The sequence below is a fragment of the Chenopodium album genome, chromosome 13, assembly GCF_948465745.1.
Source record: "Chenopodium album chromosome 13, dcCheAlbu1.1, whole genome shotgun sequence".
NCBI lineage: Eukaryota > Viridiplantae > Streptophyta > Magnoliopsida > Caryophyllales > Amaranthaceae > Chenopodium > Chenopodium album.
In genome coordinates, this window is record NC_137846.1 from 39977958 (window position 1) to 39995990 (window position 18033).

General features: G+C 39.1%; 1 non-coding gene across 1 annotated transcript; it reads left to right on the top strand.

The window, feature by feature from the left end:
* Positions 1–15075: 15075 nt before the first annotated feature.
* Positions 15076–15181, top strand: LOC145577257 (small nucleolar RNA R71). The gene has a single exon (XR_014098715.1). It is a non-coding gene; the product is annotated as a small nucleolar RNA R71 (small nucleolar RNA).
* Positions 15182–18033: the final 2852 nt, after the last annotated feature.

Sequence of the window (18033 nt, forward strand, 5' to 3'; positions counted from 1 at the left end):
CGTCAATGTTGAAAGAAATGCGGCTAGCATAGCGCGTGATGCTGACGCAGACCAGAGCAGGCTATCACAGCGCGATAGCCTTATCGTGGTGCGATAATTTTATTTTCCCGAATCCGTTCAGGATTCGGTTTGCGCCCCCAAATCTGCTGATTTTAGCATAATTCGAGCAGATTTAAAATACTTAGCTTATTAGTTTTCAATCAAGTAGTCATGGCTAAGACTTTTAGTCACTTTACTCGTGAGTGGTGCCGGTCTTTGACCGCTTAGGAGAGGAAAAAGCTTGACTTTTTTCACTTAGGGGATTTATATGGTATTAAGGGGGTAGATCTTGATATAGACTTTATTCATACTGCCTTAGAATATTGGGATTCAAATACTCATTGCATTAGGCTAGGTTATGATGAAATTAGCCCTTTATCGGAAGAATTTGGTGCCATTCTTGGCTTTCCTTCTTTAGATCTTGTGGTAATTTCTAAGGTGAGTGAATATTATTAAAAAGATTTTGAGCGTTTCCTCAACCTCAGGGATAGGGAGTTGAAGGATATAGTGCGTGGGAATGTGATCAATTTGAAAGAATTTGCTCGTTTTTAGTTTGATAGACCACAATATGAGTCCTTTCATGTTTATAAGAGGAGGGCTTTCCTCTTTTGCATGTTTAGCCAATATCTCCTCACTAGTGGAAACATTCAAGTGGGTCAAGAAATTTTGGTATCTGTCATGGAGCAAGTTGACTCAAGGAGAAATCCAATACCATTGATTGTTGGAGAAACAATGCTTAGTTTGGATGAATTAAAGAAGAACCCTAAAGCACCTCTTCGAGGTTCTCCAGTTTTATTATAGGTAGAAAATCAATACTTTTAATTACAAAAATAAAAAATATTTAATTTTGTATAGTAATACTAATTATTTGTATCTAACTTGTGAAGGTTTGGCTAATGGAAAGGCTTGATGTAATTAGCCCTCCTGACAACATTGAAAGGTATACACCAAATTGTTTTGTAAGAAGAAAGAAACGTTTTTCCATAAAGATGGGCCGTCGGGAGAGGAGTAGGGTCTTTGAAACTCGCGACTTCTCCATTAAATGGGTTGTTCCTTGGTGGAAAATTGAGAAGATGGTCGGTGTGATGGCTAAAGGAGAAACCATATCTACAAAAATTGTATGTAGATCATCTAAGGAATCCCTGTTGGTGCAAGAGATGGATGATGAAGAGGAAGCAGACAAAAATTGGAAGAGGGCTAGAAAAGAGAAGACCGATTAGAGCATTGCTTTACTTTCAATTCATCAGACATTTATTTATTTTCAAGTCAATTTTATTTTTAAGCCTTTCAATTCGATCAATAATGTAGTTTTATTTTATTAATTATTAATGCAATTTTTCAGCTTTTTAAATAAAATTAACTCTTTTATATTGAATTTTTTTTATTTTATTAAAGCAATGAAAACGAGTTGAATAAATTTCGAAAATAATTCGACTACACAAGTGGAAAATTCTCGAAATACAACGGAATTTGCCCAGATCGACGAAAATGTACTGGCGCTGAGATTTTAAGGTTATCGCTGCTCGATACTTCTGTCCTAGTGCGACAGGACTTGTCGTGGCGCGCTGGTCTTAATTTTCGTGCGTCATTCTTCCTTATTTGGTGGATTAATGCTGAAGTGCAAGATTTGTACAAATTAAAGTGGCTGCGCCCCGTAAAGGGTTGCCTACGTATCCTTTCTTGGAATTAGGCCAAACGTAGCTCTCTTGAGTACACTACTCAAGTTTTTATGGGTAAAACATTTTAAGTTATTCAAGATTCGTCATGTTTGAGAACTCATTACCGTCCAAATCAGTTAGTTTTGCGGCACCTCCTGATAGGATTGTTTTGACGATGCATGGTCCAGACCAATTAGGCCTAAATTTGCCTCTTGGGTCTAGAACATTTTTCCTTAATGCTTTTAACACCAAGTCTCCTACTTTGATGTTTCTTGTCTTGACCTTTTTATTGAAATGTCTAGCCATGCTAGTTTGGTAGCATTGAGTATGATGTAGGGCTTCTAGTCGCTTTTCATCAAGTAGAATTAGCTCTTCATATATCGCTCTAGTCCATTCAACTTCATCGATTTTACTTTCCAAAGAGATGCATAAGGAAGTTATTTCCAGTTCTACAGGTTGTCCGGCATATATTCCATAGACTAAGGAAAATGGCGTATTTCTTGTGGATGAACGGATTGACGTGAGGTAACCCTAAAGAGGAATGGATCGGAGTTTGTCAGGCCAATCCTTGTAATTTTCTGTCATTTTTTCGATGATAGTTTTCAAGTTTTTATTTGCTGCTTCTACTGGGCCGTTTGCTTGAGGCCTATATGGGGAAGAATGACGGTGTTAAATGCCATATTTTTGAAGCAACTCTTCACATTCCTCTTTGAAGTGAGTTTCATTGTCACTTATCATTTTATGTGAGACTCCATATCGACATATAATGTTTCTTTCGATAAAGAGTGCTACATGTTTTTGACACGGGAAAAATGTAGGTCGTCCTCTCCCCTTTCCTAGAGTCAAAGAAAATTTATAAACACTCGACCAACCCAAGGGAATGAATAGGTGTAAGCTATAGCCTAGGTCAAGCTACTTCGAAGTTTGCGGAAGATGCGGTTGGTAACTAAGGTATCAAGAAGTCTAGATGAATCAAGAAATTCAATATACTAAACACTAGGGATATGGGTTCCACATGCAAGCTCAATGATTATGCTAATTGAAAAATCACTCAATCAATTCAAACATTGCAAAGGACAAACAATAGTTGCTATCAAAGGAATTCAAGGGTTATCTCCTATAAGCCAAGTTAGGGATCACTATGAATGGCTAGCTAGGAAAATCACAATCAAATTCAATCAATTAAAGCAATTCTCAAATCAAGGGTTCATGTCATTGAAATTTGCAATGCAATCTAGATTAATCTTATAGGTTGATCGCTCCTAGTCCAATAATCACATGCACAACTATGTCAACCAATTTAATTGCACCATTCAAATCAATCTAGCATCATCAACTAGCAAAAATCATCAATCAAGCATGCTTCCCCTTCTCCCTAGCAACTAATCTACTCACTAAATATGGTGAAATTAAGAAACAAAACAACTTCAATCAAATTCATATTCATTTAAAGCTAAATCAAAAGAAAATCAATCCATCAACAATTTCTAAAGCAAGGAATATAATCTCAATCAAAATCCAAGAAACTAGAAGGAATTGCATTAAAAGTAAATCAAGGGAAACAAATCTTACAAATATCCATTGAATTGAAGAAGGAATTTCAAAATTAAATTGAAATCTAAGATCAAATTCAAGTACTAACAAGTAAATCTTAAGCTTCTCTCTCTACTTTCTCTCTCTACTATTTCTGTAAAAATTCTCTTTCTAGTACAAAGTTTAGTCGTCACCAAAAAGAAAGTCAAAAGCTATAAATAAGAAAAATCGAGCGAAGAGGGCTGCACAGGCCGTGCGCACGCACAGCCCAGCCGCGCGCGCGCACAGCTGGGTCTGCGCGCACGCACCCCTGTGCCGCGCGCGCCCCCCTGTGCGATGCATGGGCTTTGGCTCCTTCGCTTGATTGATCAAACTCCGCGCTCCCGAGCATCCCTAACATCAGTGCACTCGAGATGATGCCCGCGAACATGGCAGTCCTAAAATGAGTAAATTAACTTGATTTTTCACCTACAAAACACAAATAAAACAAAGAGAGGAAGCGTAGCAAGGTAAAACTAAAACTAAAATTATTAATTATCAACTAAAAATATGAAAAACTCGTAAAAACCAATCGAGAACTAAAGTGAATTATAAAAAATGGAAAATCAAATAAAACTAAAAGAGTTATATGAAAATGATGAAAGAAAATAAAGAAAATGAACCTAAATCTTATTCTTTTGAGCGCCAAAAACGACGCTCATCAAATTCCCCCAAGCTAAAATTTTGCTCGTCCTCGAGCAAAACAAATTTAATCCCAAGGGAAAATGATGACACTACTCAAGCAAAGAAAGAAACAAGAAAATATGGGAAGATAAGAATATACACTAACTCATTTTCGTAGGAATCACGGTCAATTTTAGCAACTAAAGACAAGCCATTTAAACCCCTAGATCGCTCTAGAGGACGACTGATGCTCTCGTAAAGGTTTCCAAAGAGGTTAACCTATAACTCTTTTTATTAAAAAGGAGGCAAAGTAAAAAGAAAAAGAAAAGAAAAAGTGTAAAACCTTAAAAAGGAATGCTTATACAAAGGCTTTTTGCACATGATCAAGGCACAAAGGATATCAAGCTTCCTCAAACAACAATGGTAAGCACGTTCTAAGATATCGAGGGTTGATTGAAACATAGGGTATGCTAAGCGTAGAGAACTAATGAGGCGCAATCCACTTTCATCCCAACCAATAACCGCATTCTCCCTAATGGCCTCAAATCTTCCCTTAGTAAGCGTCTCTATGGTTCCACGAAGGAACCGGAAAAGATTAGAATTTGAGGGTCTCGACATCTCGACCTTGCATCCTTTTTCTTTAGGCTTTAACTCATAATGCCCTCCCTCGGTGAATGACTCAACCACTAGGTCGAAAGGACTTTCCCAAAGGTTGTAACGTAAGGGCAAAAGGTTAGGGGTAGGCTTAAAATTTAGAATTTGGTGGTACACCTAGATTATGAAGCAAAGGTTGGCCACACCTCAACACCAAAACCAAGAAGTCACCAAACAAAAACGAACTAATACCCCCAAGCTTATTCAAAGCCATATCCACAAGCATATATACAAAAAGCGTGAACGCTTCTCCCCCAAGCTAAAAGGAAGCATTGTCCTCAATGCGAGAAAAGGGAAAAGAATCACATCAAACTAGCTTTTGAATTTTTCACTTTCTCTTGTTAATGTAATTTTCATTATATCAAAGCAATTGTCCTCGCCTCTTTTAACTTTGGACGGCTTTTTTGATATTCCATTTATTATGTCCTTGCCTTTTTAAACTATGGACGGCTTTTTCGATTATATTCATTTGCTATTATTCAAAATATGTACAATAGACGAGTTTGCAAACAATTAAAACCAACTTCCAACTTTCTATATCACAAACTCCAAAGGTATGACCATTTGCTTCACAAAAACCAATATTGGAACGAAAAGAAACAAAAGGTTCAAAGTTCTAAAGATGTGGCTAGAAAATAAGGGGAATGGCTCAAATGGTTAGCAAGATGGCAAATGTAAACCCAATGAACTAAAAAGAAAGGAGAAAATCCTAGAAATGAAAAATTACCACCCTGAAAAATGGCCTTTGTCCTACCTAGTTAGTTCGGTCTCGTGTTTGAGAATTATGAGTCAAGATTCAAGATTAGGGATGCAAAGGTGGAGGATCCACGCCGCACAATCAAGAATGATGAAGGCTTGAAAAAGAGAAACCTCACACGGTTGTAGCAAAAACTTACTAAAGGGGTCAAATCCACCAAAGGAAGCAACTCCGTCTTACCACAAACCAAAAGAATCCGGCTTCAAGGCCCCAAAAGGTCTAAACTGCTACCTTAACATACTCTATCCTGAATCAATCAAAGATACTCTCAAACCGTGCAAACCATTGTATTTAGGAAGAAAAATAGCCAATGTGCAAGTTCAAGTGGTATTAAAGCCAAAGTAAAAGCAAAAACATTTATTCATATTCACAAAAACAAGGTTAAATTGGTTTTTCTTTTTTTTTTTTCTTTTTTTCTGTTTTTTTTATGTATTGTTTTAAGTGTTTATTTATTAGTATTTTTTTGTTTTGGTTTTTTTTTTACAAGAGAAAAGAGATAAAAAGAAAACAAAAGAATAAGAAAAAGAGAAAAAGGAAAACAAAAAGGAAAATGAAAACAAAAGAGAAAGAAAAAGAAAAAGAAGAAAAGGAAGAAGAAATGAAAAATAGAAAGATATAGGAGGAGTAGAATGCAAAAAGGAAATAATCCTAACACACATAAATCCCAATCAACAAACAAGTGAACATTCGGCCACAACGCCAATGTTCCCAAACACACTAGGGTGTTAGAAAGCAAACAACCTCGAATCATTCAACCTCTCCTAGAACTAAACCTAGACTAAGCAACCAAGGGAAGAAAAAGAAAAGAAATAGAAAGATCTCACCGGGCGCCAAAGCTAATGCACATGAAAAAGGTGGAAGAGCACCGCGATGAATCGTCGAAATCCAAAGCATAAGCAATAGAGCAAGGTGAGGAATAACAAAAAAAAAACTATATGCAAAGAAAATTGTTAGTAACTTCAATACAAAATAAAAGAAAAAAAATAGAAAATAAAATGTATGAAAATAGAGAAAAAGCTAGAAATAGCAGCAGCAAGGGTCAGAAACAACAAACGAAAATAGTATCAAGAGATAAGAAATCAGACAGTTATCATCAGGAATCATCATAAGAAGGGCATAGAGAAACTCAGCGGACAACAATCAGCTAAACAAACAACAAACTAATAACCGGGCAGGGAAATCAGCAGAAATACATCAGTAACATCATAAAACCGAACAACACAGAGATCAATATCAGAAGCATAGGAGACCAGGAATGAACTACAAAAGCATGGGGGGAAATATGGTGAAGCACAGAAACAAATGCAGAAAACACCCCCAAGCTTAGACTGGACCACCCCCCTAACTCTAAACCTAAGGACATATAGGCAATCGAGAAACATCATATAAAGCACATAAGAAGGGGGGAGGGGTAGCCATGGTAGTATCACTCCGCACTATGGTAAGGGGTAGAATGAGAACTCCCCTCACCGGTCTCCATCACATGACTAGAGCCAGCCATCTCACTCACGTCCATGGAAGCCTTACCCCTTATCCTACCATTCCTCCTAGCTCTATCATCCTCAAAATATTGAGACCAATCATCTAAGACCGGCTCACCCGACCTACCCTACCGCCTAAAGTCTCAGGGTCTGGAAAGGGCGAAGGATTAGCCGGATCATATGTGTAATCATAACCACCGGGCCGCCGATAGTCGTAAGTGGCCGGGGTGGTGCCCATGATAGAACTAGGGTGAACATGAGGTCCCTCCCAATAAGGGTAGCAAGGCCGAGGACCAATGGTAGGATAAAAAGGTTCCCACTGAGAAATAGGTCCTTGCTGGACCGAGAGATAAGGGTAGTTCACATATGGCTCGATTTCCCCTCTCCGAACATGCATATCGTAAAATTGATTTGTATGATAGTCATAACCAAGATTAGAGGGTTGCATAGAAGGCATGGAATATAACACATTAGCAATAGAATCAAGCCTAGCATGAATGGTTGACAAATCAAAAGTAGAAGGAGTGGAAGAGGGGGAAGGAATAGGTGTACCTTCCGGTTCAACTGTGGGAATAGCTTGAACATTCGATGAGAGAGCATTGGTCGAGCGGCCTCTTGTTTGATTCGTCCTACGCCGAATAGAAGGAGGAATATCTTGCATTGGAGGCCTCCAAGAAAAAGAGTCTTTCACTCTTGGACGGGTGGTTGCCTCTAGGCATGGGATTAAAAACCATTCTTTAACCCGAGAAACTTTCCAAATGAAGACATCATCCTTCTTCGTACGATCAAGGAACTTTTGGTTCACAAGGGTGGAGATGTTGAGGAAATGAGAAGAAGACTTTTCTCGAGGATCAATAATTGGGGGAAGCTCATTTAACAAAGTCTTATAGTCTTCATTGATGCATAGAGCTAGGATAGAAATCATCCCTCCCAACTGGATGCTCCCCGATAGGCTAACTCCATCCCGAATATCCAATAGTCGATTGATGAAGTGCTCTGTAAAATCCACCAACTCAATCTCAAAGTCATTTTGGTCGGCTATCCATAGCCAACAAAGCTCTTCTCGAGAGATAGCTCCCAAAGAGTCTTTGGAGAAAATAGTATAAGTGAGAAGACGGTTAAAATACCGCATAGCCGGATGAATCATGGAGGCGGTCTTGGAATTTTGAGGCTCAAAACTTCCCTTCCTCCGAGATACTTCTCCACCAACGCTGCTCATTATACCCATGATCCTCTGCCATTCGATCATGTGCTGGGTAGATGCATTGTTCCGCGTCCGTGGCCCAAGGAAACTTGAAGTAAGAACATAGTTGAGAATCCGTCAATGAGTGATCATGATTGAAAATTTGGAATGTCAAAGTCCTTGAAGAACCGTCACTCGATTCTCGGACTACCTCAAGAGAAGAAAGAAATTCATAAGTCACCCTAGCATAAGTAGGGGCGCTCAAATCCAAGAATTCCAAAAGATGAAGGCCCTTTGCAAGAAGCCGAACATCCTCATCTATGCCAAGAAACTTGGTTGTTGCTTGATCGTAAAATCTTGTTGGTCTTAGCTTTATCTTGGATAGACGTTTGAAACGATCCCAATGTGATTCCTTAGAAAACTCAATGCTATATGTCTCTTCTACCTCGAGTGGAGGTGGAACAACATGCCTTGGCTTGCTAGAACTTGCTCTTGCCCGCTTCTTGTGACGGATTGGAGACATCTACAAGAAGAAGCATAACTCATGAGCAAACTTATATGTCATATTGCAATAAGAACATAAGTAATTTCTCAAGAATCAAGCATAAAAGAATTATCCTAAATTAGAAACAAGTAAAAGACCAAGTCATGATATAGCTACATATGAACAAAATGCCATTTATATAGAATCATGAATTTGAAACAAGTAAGCATGGATTAAAGGCAAAAATGAACATAAGAGACCAAATCATGAGTCAAATTGAGCAAAATAACCTCAAGCATTGAATTATCAAAGTAATAAAACCATTATAAAGAATACCCATGAGAGAGAAAATGACCAACAATGGTGAATCAAGGAATCAAGCAAATTATACAAATTAATCATGAAAAAGCTTCAATTTAACACTCAATGATATCATTCAACACAAATTATAAGTTAAAGGAACCAACAATGGAGTTCTACCATGAAAGCAAAAACAAGGTTTCAAGCTTGAACAATGAGGAAGAAGATGACTAGAAAATAAGAAATTATACCTCAATGTAGCCTTGAATCACTTGCAAATTGCCCAAAATGAAGATTTAAGAACAAATAGAACACCCAAAGATAAGTTCCAAACCTCACACAAATTCTAAAAATTTCGAAAATAACCCAAAATTTTTGAATTTATAGTTCGAAAATCTGGAATTTTGTTGTTAAAAATCGAAATGTGATGAATTTGATGTAATTTGGTGTTAAAATGAAAATAAAAGAGGTGAAATTGAGGTGTAATTGCTAGAAAGGATGATAGGGTGTGATGAGAGGATAGAGAAGCAAGAAATCGTGGAGAGAGAAAGGGGAAATAAGGTGGAACATTTGGGGTTTTAAGGGGGAACGCGCGCCAGGCTGATGCGGCTGTTGCGTGCGCGCGCACCAGCGCAGTGGTGCTGGCCTACGTTGGCTGGCAACATGGGCAAAAATCCCTGCCCTCCTGGTGCGTGCGTGCAGGCAGGGGGGCGTGCGCACCAGGTGGGCATGTTTATGCTGGAAAATTTGGCCAATCCCTGACCCCTGTGGTGCGCGCGCGCAGGGTTATGGTGCGTGCGCACCAGGTGGGTACGGGGATGGTTTAAAAACTTGCAATATTTGCCAAAAGAAGTGAAAAATTTCTGACCCCTTTGGTGCGCGTGCACCAAACAATAATATGTCGGCCATGAATATACTCTCGTGTTTGCATAAGGGGATATTTGAAAGCTTGAAAAGTGCAAACATGAGAGCATAAAACCTCAACAATATTCCACCTAAACTTAACCAAACCTCGAGAAAGCTTGAAATAACACCAAAATTGTTGGAAATTGTCTCCGAATCAATCTCATGGTACCTATAATCAAGAAAACAATTAAAAAGAAAGAGAAATAAGAAAAATCTCAAAGATAAAAGAAATAAAGAAAAATGTAAAATCAAAAGAAAAAGGTTAGAAAACCGGGTTGCCTCCCGAGTAGCGCTTGTTTAACGTCATAGCTCGACGTTCTCCACCAATTAAGGTGGTTGCCGGCAAAGCAATGAGTGAACAAGGCCAACAAAGGCACCATCGAAGTACTTCTTGAGACGATGGCCATTTACCTTAAATGGAGCAGAAGAATCCATCATTGAGACCTCTACAACACCACTTGGGAAAACATTCTTGACCAAATAGGGACCGCTCCATCTTGACATGAGTTTTCCGGGAAACAACTTCATTTTTTAATTGTAGAGAAGAACCTTATCGCCAACACAAAAATCTTTTTTCTCAATAAGCTTGTCATGTGTTTCCTTGGAACGAGCTTTATACACACTAGCACAATCATAAGCATCAAACCGAAGCTCCTCTAACTCATGAAGATCTAACCACCGTTTCTCCCCCGCACTTGCTAAGTCAAAGTTTATCTTCTTGATTGCCCACAAAGCACGGTGTTCGATTTCAACTGGGAGATGGCATGACTTGCCGTAGACTAGGCGGTATGGAGTGGTACCTATGGGGTCTTAAAAGCCGTTCAATAGGCCAAAGAGCATCATCCAACTTATCCGACCAATCCTTTCTATTTCTCGCAACCGTCTTTTCAAGGATAAGTTTGATTTGACGATTAGAGACTTCCACTTGAGCGCTTGATTGAGGATGATATGGTAGGCCGAATCTTTGATGGACTCCATGCTTTCTTAACATTTGTTGAAAGCCATGGTGAATAAAATGAGAACCGTTGTCGCTTATCACCGCCTTGGGAACCCCAAATCTTGGAAAGATTATCTTCTTAAACAACTTCATAACCACCTTGTGATCATTAGTTGGGGAGGCAATGGCCTCAACCCACTTAGACACTTAATCAACCTCCACAAGAATATATTGATTTCCGAAAGATGAGGGGAAAGGTCATATAAAATCAATACCCCACACATCTAACACTTCCAACTCAAGTATGGGTTGTTGAGGCATTTCATTTCTCTTGGATATGTTCCCAACTCTTTGACATCGGTCACATGTCTTGACAAAGCCCCATGAATCCTTAAAGAGATGTGGCCACCATAATCCGCATTGAAGGACCTTAGTGGCAGTCCTAGAGGCGCCCACATGGCCCCCGCTTGGATCTGAATGGCACATTTTCAAGACACTAGGCACTTCTTCGTTTGGCACACAACGTCTAAGTAAACCATTGACTCCACGCTTGTATAAGATGGGATCATCCCACACATAATGTTGTGCCTCTCTCTTGAGCTTCTTTCTTTGATTCTTAGAAAAAGAAGGAGGAAACTCCCCACATGCGAGAAAGTTCACTAAATCGGCAAACCATGGGAGTTCCCTCGCCTCAATAGCATACAAGAAATCATCAAGACTTCTATCCTCAATTGGAAAACCATCATCTTGAATCTGAAAATCTTCCAAACGAGAAAGATGGTCCGCCACAACATTTTCCGCTCCTCTTTTATCCCTAATCTCAATGTCAAAGGTTTGGAGCTCAAGAACCCACCGAATCAACCTTGGCTTGGACTCTTTCTTAGCAAAAAGATACTTGAGAGCTGCATGATCGGTAAAGACAATGGTTTTGGAACCCAATAGATAACAACGGAACTTCTCAAAAGCATGAACTATGGCAAAAAATTCCTTATCCGTTGTAGTGTAATTCCGTTGAGCTCCATTTAGAGTCTTGGACATATAATAGATCACATGAAGTTTCTTGTCCACTCTTTGACCCAAAACACCTCCTATTGCCGAATCGCTTGCATCGCACATCAACTCAAATGGTAAATCCCATCTTGGAGCTCGTACAATAGGAGTAGAGATTAGAGCTTTCTTCAACTTATTGAATGCCTCCAAACACTTATCATCAAACACAAAGTCGGCATCTTTTTGAAGAAGATCATTAAGAGGCTTTGCAATGAGCGAGAAATCCTTGATGAATCTTCTATAAAACCCGGCATGCCCTAAGAAAGATCTCACTCCTTTTACGTTCACCGGAGGTGGAAGCTTTTCAAGGACTTCAATTTTACCTTTATCCACTTCTATCTCCTTATGAGAGATCTTGTGGCCAAGGACTTTGCCTTCCTCCACCATGAAGTGACATTTTTCCCAATTCAAGACCAAGTTCACCTTTTCACATCTTGCAAGACACTTTTCAAGGTTTTCAAGGCATGCCTCAAATGAAACACCTCCTACGGAGAAGTCGTCCATAAAAACCTCCATCTCCTCTTCCAATATATCTCCAAATATACTCATCATGCATCTTTGAACTGTCGCGGGAGCATTGTAAAGGCCGAATGACATTCTCCTATAAGCAAATATACCATATGGACAAGTGAAGGTTGTTTTCTCTTGGTCATCCGGGTGGATAGGGATTTGGAAAAATCCCGAATAACCATCAAGAAAATAATAGAACTTGTGCCTTGTTAGTCTTTCAAGCATTTCATCAATAAAAGGAAGGGGGAAATGATCTTTCTTTGTTGATGTGTTTAGACGTCTATAGTCTATACACATCCTCCATCCCGTGACCGTCCTCGTCGAAATGAGCTCACCTTTCTCATTCTCAACGACGGTCATACCTCCCTTCTTTGGGACAACGTGAACGTGAGAAACCCACCTAGAACTAGAAATGGGGAATATGATTTCCGCATCCAAAAGTTTGGTGATCTCCTTTTTCACTACCTCTCCCATTTGGGGGTGTAGCTTTCGTTGCCTCTCAATAGAAGGTAAAGAACCATCCTCAAGAGTTATGTGATGTGTACATAAAGCGGGGCTTATACCTTTGAGGTCATCAATGGTATAACCCAAAGCACTTCAGTGCTTTTTCAAAACACCACACAACTTTTGAGCTTGATGCTCACTCAAAGAAGAGCTAACAATCACGGGAAAAGTGGAGTTAGGTCCCAAAAACTCATACCTAAGGTGTGATGGAAGAGGTTTGAGCTCAACCATTGGAGCACCTTTACCTTCCTTCAATGTTGCCACTTGCAACGCTTCTTGGCTAGAAATGCTCAAACACATTTGTTCTTCATCATCCTTAAAGCTTCCATTGAGCAAATCTTCATACAAACCCATCTCCTTGTTTGGGGTACCTAATTTCTCCTTATTCAACAAAACATTCTCAAGAGCATCGTTAGAAGTGAGTAATTGCTCATGCATGGAAGACACAACATGATCCAGAGAATCAATTAACATACAATTTTCTAGAGAAGAACTTGGATATTTCATGCTATCATTCAAATCAAATTCTATCACTTCATCCCCGACTTTGAGTGAAATTTTAGCACTTTTTACATCTATCAAAGCACCCGAAGTAGCAAGGAATGGTTTCCCTAGAATGATGGGGATATTAGCATCTTCATCCATCTCAAGCACAACAAAATCCACCGGAATAACAAATTTCCCGACCCTTAAAGGAACATCCTCTACCTTACCCTTAGGGAACTTAATTGACCTATCGACCAATTGCAAAGTGATGCTAGTAGGTAAGAGTTCTCCTAGATCAAGTCTTTGGTATACCGAGTATGGCATAAGGCTAACACTAGCTCCTAGGTCACACAAGGCATTCTCAATTTGCATTTTATAAATGGCACAAGGGATAGAAAAGTTTTCGGGATCTTTTAGCTTAGGTGGCATCTTGTTCATTATGATGGCACTACAATTCTCGGTCAAGTTCACCGTCTCTACACCATCACATGTTCTCCTACCACTCAAAATGTCCTTGAGGAATTTTGCGTAGTTGGGCATTTGGGTGACAACTTCGGTAAATGGTAAAGAGAGGTGAAGTTGCTTAAGCATGTCTATGAATCTTCAAAATTGTTCATCTAACTTGTGTCTCATGAATTTTTGTGGATAAGGAAGCTTAGGTTTCACAATCTCTTTCTCCACTCTCACCTCACTAGGTTTCTCAATCTCAACCTCACTCAAAGATGCACCATTTCTCTCATCTTCAACCAACGCCCCTTTTGTGCCCTCTTTAGTCTCACTCATCCTAGGAAAACTTTCCTCAAGGACCTTACCACTCCTAGTGACAATAGCATTGACCGGTCTCTTAGGATCTAGGCCTTGGGAAGGTAAAGAAGAAGGACTAGCATGGTCTTTCAAAGCATTAGCAAGTTGAGAAATTTGGTTTTCAAGCATCTTATTATGAGTCATCATTTCATTAAATTTCTTATCACTTACGGTCATGTAAGTGTTGAACAACTTTGTTTGATTTTCAATGATTTCTTCCAAATTTGTTCTATGCGAAGAAGAAGAGGATTGAACATAGGAATTATCATTTTAGGCTTTTGGAGCAAATCCTGGTGGAGGACCTCTTTGAGGATTGTTTTCAAAATTGTCTCTCCCTTGATTGTTCCAATTACCCCTACTTTGATTTTGACCATAACCTTGATTATGGTTACCACTACCTTGATTATGATTCCCATAACCTTGGTTTTGATTACCATAATTTTGGTTTTGATTTTGGCTACTATAACCTTGATTGTTGTAGTTACCTCGAGAACCTTGGTTCCCTTGGTTCCTATAACCACCACCTTGGTTATAGTTGTCAAAATTGCCATGATTGTTGTAATTCCTATTCCATTGACCTCTTTGATTCTCAAACCTAGAATCATGATTATTTGACACATAGTTCACATGCTCATTCACATTTCCATCTTGATCATCACAAACATCCATACATGAATGAGGGCAACTAGAAACATCATGCTCATACGACCCACAATCATCACAAAACAAGCATCCACTAGGCATGTTACTAGAAGAAGGAAGGGGTTGAGAATTAGAAGACGTACATCTCCCCTTAGTTTGGGAGGGAAGACTTGAAACTTGGTAGGTAGCGCTTTCCAACTTTGCCTTGATAGCGGACATCTCCTTCCCCAAGTTTGTCATTTGAGAGGATAGATTGTTGATTGCATTTAGATGATCAACCGAGTACACCGAAGAGCTACTCTTGCTAGTTGATTCTCTTTCTCCATCTTGCCAATCTCTATAGTACCTCACTACGTCCTCAATTATGTCCACCACTTCCTCTTCCGTTTTGTTCATGATAGGACCTCCGGCTCCTCCAACTAAACATGATTTTCCTTGAGGGCTAAGACCTCCATAGAAAATTTGAATGATTTGATAGGTTGGAATTCCGTGATGAGGACATTCTCTTTGATACTCCTTGTATCTCTCCCATGCTTCATAGAGGCTCTCATTTGGCTTTTGCTTGAAACCTTGAATCAAAGCTCTAGCTTCCGCCGTTTTCTTTTGTGGATAGAAACGGGATAGAAATTCCTTGGTGACCTCGTCCCATGTCCTTAGAGAATTCGGCTTTACCTCCTTGTCTTGCCATTCCAAAGCACGGCCTATGAGAGAAAAGGGAAAGAGCATGAGGCGGATGAATTCTTGGGAAATTCCGTTCACCTTGATAGTATTGCAATACTTCTCGAACTCCTTGAGATGGTTTAGTGGGCTTTCATGCTTGGCCCCACTAAATTGTCGCCTCTCTATCAAAGTAATCATTGCCGGTCTTGTTTCAAAATCATTTTCCGGTGTTGTAGGCGGAGCAATCCCACTCTCAAATCTATATGCACCGGGAATCCCTAATTCTTTCAATGCCACTCTAGCATTTTCTCCGATTCTTGCTTGTTCTTATTGTTGTGGCTCTTCTTCACTTGAAATGCTAGGGCTCAAAGATCGTCTAGCACTCCTTAACCTTGCAATGTTCTCTCAATTTCCGGATCAAATGGCACTAGTGAATGATCACGTGCTCTATGCATAAAATCTCAAAAGAAATGGTTAGTAGCACGGCTACAAATGTAGCCTTAAAGAAAATCTTTTTGTATTTTTCAATTAATGGTGAAATAGACTCAACAACTATAACAAAGCACCAATATCACTCCCCAGCAACGGTGCCATTTTTGACACTGAAAAAATGTAAGTCGTCCTCTCCCCTTTCCTAGAGTCAAAGAAAATTTATAAACACTCGACCAACCTAATACGAGTATAGGGTAAGTCAAGGGTCGAACCCAAGGGAATGAATAAGTGTAAGCTATAGCCTAGGTTAAGCTACTTCGAAGTTTGCGGAAGATGCGGTTGGTAACTAAGGTATCAAGAAGTCTAGATGAATCGAGAAATTCAATAAACTATACACTAGGGATATGGGTTCCACATGCAAGCTCAATGATTATGCTAATTGAAAAATCACTCAATCAATTCAAACATTGCAAAGGACAAACAATAATTACAATCAAAGGAATTCAAGGGTTATCTCCTATAAGCCAAGCTAGGGATCACTATGAATGGCTAGCTAGGAAAATCACAATCAAATTCAATCAATTAAAGCAATTCTCAAATCAAGGGTTCATGTCATTGAAATTTGCAATGCAATCTGGATTAATCTTATAGGTTGATCGCTCCTAGTCCAATCAATCACATGCACAACTATGTCAATCAATTTAATTGCACCATTCAAATCAATCTAGCATCATCAACTAGAAAAAATCATCAATCAAGCATGCTTCCCCTTCTCCCTAGCAACTAATCTACTCACTAAATACGGTGGAATTAAGAAACAAAACAACTTCAATCAAATTCATATTCATTTAAAGCTAAATCAAAGAAAATCAATCAATCAACAATTTCTAAAGCAAGGAATATAATCTCAATCAAAATCCGAGAAACTAGAAGGAATTGCATTAAAAGTTAATCAAGGGAAAGAAATCTTACAAATATCCATTGAATTGAAGAAGGAATTTCAAAATTAAATTGAAATCTAAGGTCAAATTCAAGTACTAACAAGTAAATCTTAAGCTTCTCTCTCTACGTTCTCTCTCTACTATTTCAGGAAAAATTCTCTCTCTAGTACAATGTTCATTCGTCACCAAAAAGAAAGTCAAAAGTTATAAATAAGAAAAATCGAGCGAAGAGGGCTGCACAGGCCGTGCGCACGCACAGCCCAGCCGCGCGCGCGCATAGGTGGGTCTGCGCGCACGCACCCCTGTGTCGCGCGCGCGCACCCCTGTGCGATGCATGGGCTTTGGCTGCTTCGCTTGCTTGATCAAACTCCGCGCTCCGGAGCATCCCCAACATCAGTGCACTCGAGATGATGCCCGCAAACATGGCAGTCCTAAAATGAGCAAATTGACTTGATTTTTCACCTACAAAACACAAATAAAACAAAGAGAGGAAGCGTAGCAAGGTAAAACTAAAACTCAAATTATGAATTATCAACTAAAAATATGAAAAACTCGTAAAAACCAATCGAGAACTAAAGTGAATTATAAAAAATGGAAAATCAAATAAAACTAAAAGAGTTATATGAAAATGATGAAAGAAAATAAAGAAAATGAACCTAAATCTTATTCTTTTGAGCGCCAAAAACGACGCTCATTAGTTTTGCTGTGAGTTTTGCTTATGATGCTGCTTCTACCCATTTCGTGAAGTAATCGATTGCAACAAGGATGTATTGATGGCCTCTTATTCCAGGAGGGGTGATTTTTCCAATAATGTTTATTCCTTATGTTGAGAATGGCCATGGAGATGTATAAGTATAGAGAAGCGATGGAGGAACGTGTTGTAGGTTAGTGTATATTTGGCATTTAGGGAATCTTTTTACATATTGATGGCAATCCCAATTCATGGTAGTCCAATAATATCATTAACACATAACTTTTTGAGCTAGCATTTTTCCATTCATATGAGTTACTCCTTCGTGGATTATTCTCATTGCCCTTTGAGCTTCCTTTTTGCCTACACATAGGAGAACCCTACCTTTAGGTACCCTTTTATGTAGCTTGTGATTTATGAGCACATATTGGGAATCCAAAAGCCTTAGTGCTCGTTTCACTCTCTTGTCAGTGTGGAATGGATATTCTCCTTTGGTGACATAGTTGAGGATATTAGTGTACCAAGGCTTGGATGTAAGCTGGTTTATGCCGTTTTTCTATTGTTAACGACATTCGCTCAATTTCCTTAGGAATTCTAATCATCAAGGCTATCTTGCCAAGGCATTAGCAAATTGATTTTCTTCTCTTGGTAGATATGTATATTATACCTTGTCGAGTTGATCGGTAAGAGTTTCTAGGTATGTTTGATTAGGAGCTAG